Source organism: Dama dama, chromosome 23, assembly GCF_033118175.1.
Source record: "Dama dama isolate Ldn47 chromosome 23, ASM3311817v1, whole genome shotgun sequence".
Taxonomy (NCBI): Eukaryota; Metazoa; Chordata; class Mammalia; order Artiodactyla; family Cervidae; genus Dama; species Dama dama.
The window spans coordinates 9,205,398-9,211,657 of record NC_083703.1 but is presented as its reverse complement, the minus strand read 5'-3'; the positions used below and the strand labels follow the sequence as shown (position 1 = coordinate 9,211,657).

General features: G+C 43.4%; 1 non-coding gene across 1 annotated transcript; it reads left to right on the top strand.

Annotated features, from left to right (window-relative positions):
- Positions 1-6,127: 6,127 nt before the first annotated feature.
- Positions 6,128-6,260, top strand: LOC133045347 (U11 spliceosomal RNA). Its single transcript, XR_009690220.1, has one exon. It is a non-coding gene; the product is annotated as a U11 spliceosomal RNA (small nuclear RNA).

The window sequence follows — 6,260 nt, the reverse complement described above, 5'->3', positions numbered from 1 at the left end:
AACTAGGTCACGCCTCGCGCTAACCTAACACCCGCGCAGGCCCCGCCTCCCAGCCGCTAGCCAGCGCCGCCTCCCATTGGCTGCACCTCCCGCCGCTCTCCGCGTTCCAGCCGCCGCGCGCCCCGACTTCGGCCCCAGGGCGCACGCGCAGGCGCAGGCTCGGGCCTGACGCCGGAGACGTTGGGGAGCTGGAGGGGGCGGAGCCAGGGCGCGAGGGGGCTGGAGGTGGCTCACGACTGGGGCGTGGCGTGGGGCGGCCACCCGGGAACTACGAGAAGAGCTGGGCTTCACTCGGGTTTCGCTGCGCAGGGAGAACCCGAGGGCGTGGCCTATGGGGAGAGCTAGGTGCGCCAGGTGACTGCAGACGGGCAACGCTGCCTCAGGGCCTAAAGCTGTATATGTGGGAGGGCTGTCAGTCAACACGAATTGTACTCGCTAGCTCTCATCGCCCCGTCTGGACCGATTTTACCACAGAATCTGAGGATTCCCTCGTGGTGGGCAAATATAACCGAAAGAAGAGAAAGGATTAGGTGATGATTCCAAACCATACACTATCAGCTCCCCGACCTTGTAGTAGAAACTACATATTTCACTCGATTCCGGTGAAGTCTGGAAGGAACAGAAGTAAAATGAACTACTCAAGAGTTTTAAGACCCGGGGAGGAGTGAGCAGCCAAAACTTAATATTGAAAACTGAAGAACTTCCATCAAAGCAAGTTCAAGTGGGTGTTAATCAAAGTCCGTCATCTTACTTTACTCTCCGCCAGTTGCTTCAGGTAAAGCTGCTGGTCTAAAGCGTTCGCTTGAATCTGGGCAATACTAGTCTGCACGTGTTCTGAAAACCCAGTTCTACTTAAGTCTTCCATAAGAGTAGGGTGCCCTAGAATTTAGGGGAAATTTGGGTAACCCCCTCCCCAAATTTATGGTGTTTCTAAACATCAGACCATCTACAAGGTTGATTTGACGAAAGTGGTGAATCCGCATTTGATAATTAGAGTACTGTGCCATATGTGCTGTAGGTAAGTCAGATGTGTAAGAGCAAGTAATTATTTGGAACACAGTTTCTTTTAATAGAAAAGAAAGGGGGAGGCCCCACTTAGAATTGTAAAGAATGAAATGTTCTGATTAACAGGACACTCATGAAAATGATTAATAACACAGGTAAAATTTTTTATTGTGACAGTGCTTCTGTTTTTCTCAACACTGTGAAACTAAAAAGTTGAAAGAAATAAGGAAAGCTTCAAGAAGGAAGTGAAATTTGAACTAGTAATAAAAATACTCATTTACTGGCAGTGGAAATAAAAGGTGAACTCTAGTAAAGGGCACATTACCAAGGCAGAATCAATATAAATTGGTAACGAAATAGATTTGGGGAAGAGAATGAGAAAGAGAAAGAATATAGGGTTTCGTGGTATAATTGAGGAAAACAGCAATATGATTAATAGTATGAACAATACAAAAACAGTTTCAATTTTGTGGGAAAAATATTGAATTCTCAGTTAGAAATACAAAATGTTAGGTGTTTACAGGAAAGTGCGTTATCTGGGCACCATCTCTTCTGTTAAAAAAGAGAAGCTTTTACCACCCCAAGCCAGAGCCAGGCATTCCACCTGTGCTTTCTTAGGAATATTACACTATTGATTATCTCATGTTGACTCAAAGAACTGGGACCATCCATCAACTTTTAAACTTTCTCAGATCTTTACCATGTTAAAAAAAAAAAAAAAAAGTTCCTCCTGTGATCCCACACCCACTACTGCTAGCAGAAGCTATAGCTTCTTCCATTCAAAATATTGTGTCCATTTTCTTACATCCCGCTTTCTGTTCTGCAATTCACTCTAATCTGGGTTCTGGGTTCTATCCTATAAATCAACAGAAATGGCTATTGCTAAGGTAATCAGTGACCTTCATGTTATATTTAGTGAACACTATTCAATCTTTCTCTTACTAGATCTTTCAGCAGCATTTAACACTATTAACCTCTTATTGCTCCTTACAGAGTTCTTTTCCTTTGATAGCCCAGTTGGTAAATAATTTTCCTGCAGTGGAGGAGACCCCTGTTAGATTCCTGGGTCAAGAATATCCTCTGCAGAAGGCATAGGCTACCTACTCCAGTATTCTTGGGCTTCCCTGTGGCCCAGCTGGTGAAGAATCTACCTGCAATGTGGGAGACCTGGTTAGATCCCTAGGTTGGGAAGATCCCCTGCAGAAGGGAAAGGCTACCCACTCTAGTATTCTGGTCTGGAGAATTCCATGGACTGTATAGTCCATGGGGTCTCAAAGAGTCAGAAACGACTGAGCAAGACTTTCACTTTCACTTCAATTTGAGTTTCCTCCTGTCTAGTCATTCCTTTCAGTTCAGTTCAGTTCAGTCGCTCAGTCAGGTCCGACTCTTTGCTACTCCATGGACTGCAGCATGTCAGGCTTCCCTGTCCATCACCAACTCCCATAGCTTACTCAAACTCATGTCCGTAGAGTCAGTGATGCCATCCAACCATCTCATCCTCTGTTGTCCCCTTCTCCTCCTGTCTTCAATCTTTCCCAACAACAGGGTCTTTTCAAAGGAGTAGTTTCTTCATATCAGGTGGCCAAAGTATTGGAGTTTCAGCTTCAACATCAGTCCTTCCAATAAATATTCAGGACTGCTTTCCTTTAGGATGGACTGGTTGGAACTCCTTGCAATCCAAGGGACTCGCAAGAGTCTTCTCAAACACCGCAGTTCAAAAGCATCAATTCTTTGGCGCTCAGCTTTCTTTATAGTCCAACTCTCACATCTATACATGACTAATAGAAAAAAACATAGCTTTGGCTAAATGGACCTTTGTTGACAAAGTTATGCCTGTGCTTTTCAGTATGCTGTCTAGGTTGGTCATAGCTTTTCTTCCAAGGTGCAAGCATCTTTTAATTTCATGGCTGCAGTCACGATCTGCAGTGATTTTGGAGCCCCCAAAAATAAAGTCTCTCACTCTTTGCATTGTTTCCCCATCTATTTGCCTTGAAGTGATGGGATCAGATGCCATGATCTTAGTTTTCTGAATGTTGAGTTCTAAGCCAACTTTTTCACTCTCCTCTTTCACTTTCATCATGAAGCTCTTTAACTCATCTTCGCTTTCAGTTATTAGGGTGGTATTATTTGCATATCTGAGGTTATTGATATTTCTCCCAGAAATCTTGATTCCAGCTTGTGCTTCATCCAGCCCTGCATTTCTCATGATGTACTCTGCATGTAAGTTCAATAAGCAGGGTGACAATATACAGCCTTGACATACTCCTTTCCCAATTTGGAACCAGTCTGTTGTTGCATGTCCAGTTCTAACTTTTGCTTCTTGACCTGAATACAGATTTCTCAGGAGGCAGGTCAGGTGGTCTGGTATTCCCATCTCTTTCAGAATTTTCCACAGTTTGTTGTGATCCACACAGTCAAAGGCTTTGGCATAGTCAATAAAGGAGAAATAGATGTTTTTCTGGAACTCTGTTGTCAATTTTATCTCTGGTTCCTCTGCCTTTTCTAAATCCAGCTTGAACATCTGGAAGCTCATGGTTCACATACTGTTAAAGCCTCGCTTGGAGAATTTTGAGCATTACTTTGCTATTGTGTGGGATGAGTGCAATTGTGCAGTAGCACGAACATTCTTTGGCATTGCCTTTCTTTGGGATTAGAATGAAAAGAGACCTTTTCTAGTCCTGTGGCCACTGCTGAGTTTTCCAAATTTGCTGGCATATTGCGTGTAGCACTTTCACAGCACCAGCTTTTAGGATTTGAAATAGCTCAACTGGAATTCCATCACCTCCACTAGCTTTGTTCGTAGTGATGCTTCCTAAGGCCCAGTTGACTTGGCATTCCAGGATGTCTGACTAGGTGAGTGATCACAGCATGGTGTTTATCTGGGTCGTGAAGATCTTTTGTGTACAGCTCTTCTGTGTATTCTTGCCACCTCTTCTTAATATCTTCATTCCTTTACAGTCTCCTTTTTTGCCCCATCTTTCTCTTCAGTCATTACATGTTGGAGTTCATTGGCACTCAGAACTAGAGCTTCTTACCTCTTTTCACTTTTTACTTTGAATAATTTCATCCATATTCATGGCTCCATTTATAACTATAATTCTCAACTAGGGGCAATTCTGTCTCCCTTGGGGACACAAGCAATGTCTGGTGGCATTTTCGGTTGTCACACCTGAGGGAAGAATGCTACTGGCTTTGAGTGAGTATAAACCAAGGATTCTGCTAAGCAACCTATGATGCACAATATAGTCCCCCACAACAAAGAATGTCAGTACTGCTGAGGTTAGGAAATCCTGAGTTACATCAATGGCTCCCAAATTTATTATTTCCAGGAAAACTTTCTTCTTGAACTTTAGACCTATACATGCTACCATGTACTGGACCTTAATTTTAAGAGGCAATGTTACGTACTGGCAAAAAGGCATGTGGAGCCAGTTCATCTGAATTCAAATTCTAGGTTTACCCTTACTGATTATGTGACTCTTGGCAATTTACTCAAGGTCTCTAAACTTTGTGGGGAGGGGGGGTTGATCTGTTATGTGGAAATGAAAATATAATATCTACCTTATAAGATTGATGTAAGGATTAAATGAGTTAAAACACAAAGTGACTAGCACATAGTAAATGTGGCAGAGATGCTCACTAATACAGTGTCTTCTTTCTTAATCCATAACAAGACCATATTTTATAGTCTCCCTTGAAGTTGGTTGGCTTCCCTCGTAGCTCAGCTGGTAAGGAACCCATCTGCAATGCAGGAGACCCCAGTTCTATTCCTGGGTCAGGAAGATCCCCTACAGATGAGATAGGCTACCCACTCCAGTATTCTTGGGCTTCCCTGGTGGCTCAGCTGGTAAAGAATCTGCCTGCAATGTGGGAGACCTGGGTTCAATCCCTGGATTGGAAAGATCCCCTGGAGAAGGGAAAAGCTACCCACTCCAGTATTCTGGCCTGGAGAATTCCATGGACTGTATAGTCCATGGGGTCCCAAAGATTCAACACGACTGAGCGACTTTCACTTGAATTTAGTTAGTACATATGACTGCATCCTGGGTCAGTTATGGGACAAAAGTTACACATGCCACTTCCAGGCCTAACCATCAGACCACCTGTGCACTCATTCATATTCTCTTTCTTTTCCACAGTGATCACAGAAACAGTATCTCAAGAAGGAAGGAACTTAGATCCCTGAGTCACTGCTTGAAGGAGTATCTCTGGGCTCCGAGGAGTACCACATCGGACTATGATGTAAATAAGAAACTTATGTATTGTGTTAAGGCATTGGTAGTTAGAGGGTCCTTGTTTCAGTATTTAGTTTTAATTACTCTGACAAAATACCATTGAAAATCATTCAATTCAGTTCAGTCACTCAGTCACGTCCGACTCTTTTCTGCTCCATGGATTGCAGCAAGCCAGGCTTCCCTGTCCATCACCAACTCCTGGAGCTTACTAAATATTAATATTTAATATCTCAGAAGTATTTGAAATGTGCCATGTACCACACTGGTCTTTTCCCCACTCTTAGACCTCTTCCATCATCTTCATCTCTTTGAATGGCTTCATCACCCATTTCAGTTGAGCAATATAGAAACCTAAGCACCATCCCTGCTGCTGCTGCTGCTGCTAAGTCACCTCAGTTGTGTCTGACTCTGTGCGACCCCATAGATGGCAGTCCACCAGGCTCTGCCGTCCCTGGGATTCTGGTACCTCTTTAAACTTTTCTCTCATTTCAAATGAATGGCTATACTTCTCAGTTTTATTTCCATACTACTATTCTTGAATTACTCACCTTTCCAATATCACTGCAGTAAGCTAAGTCTGAATTAAAGACTTCTTACTGTCTGTCCCCCTGTCAACTTTTGCCTCTCTTCTGTCTGTTCGCTGCCCTGCATCTAGAGTTATCAAATTTGATCAAGTCATTTCACTGCTGTAGCTCATTAAGTGACTTTCTGATGGTCTTAATTATAGATTGAATTGAGTTTCCCCAAAAAATTCATATGTTGAAACTCTAGCCCACGATATGGTTATATCTGGATATAGGGTCTTTTGGAGGTCATTAGGGTTAAATGAGGTCATAAGGGTGGAGCTCTAATCCAGTAGGACTGTGACCTTAAAAAAAGAGGATGAAAAAAAGGGCTTCTGTCGTGAGTGGCACACGTAGGGCAGCTCGTTTGCTCTACGTGCGGAATCGACATCAAGAGATTTCGGAAGCATAATTTTTGCTAATGGGGCAGCTGGTGATCGTTGGTCCTGGCGCCCCC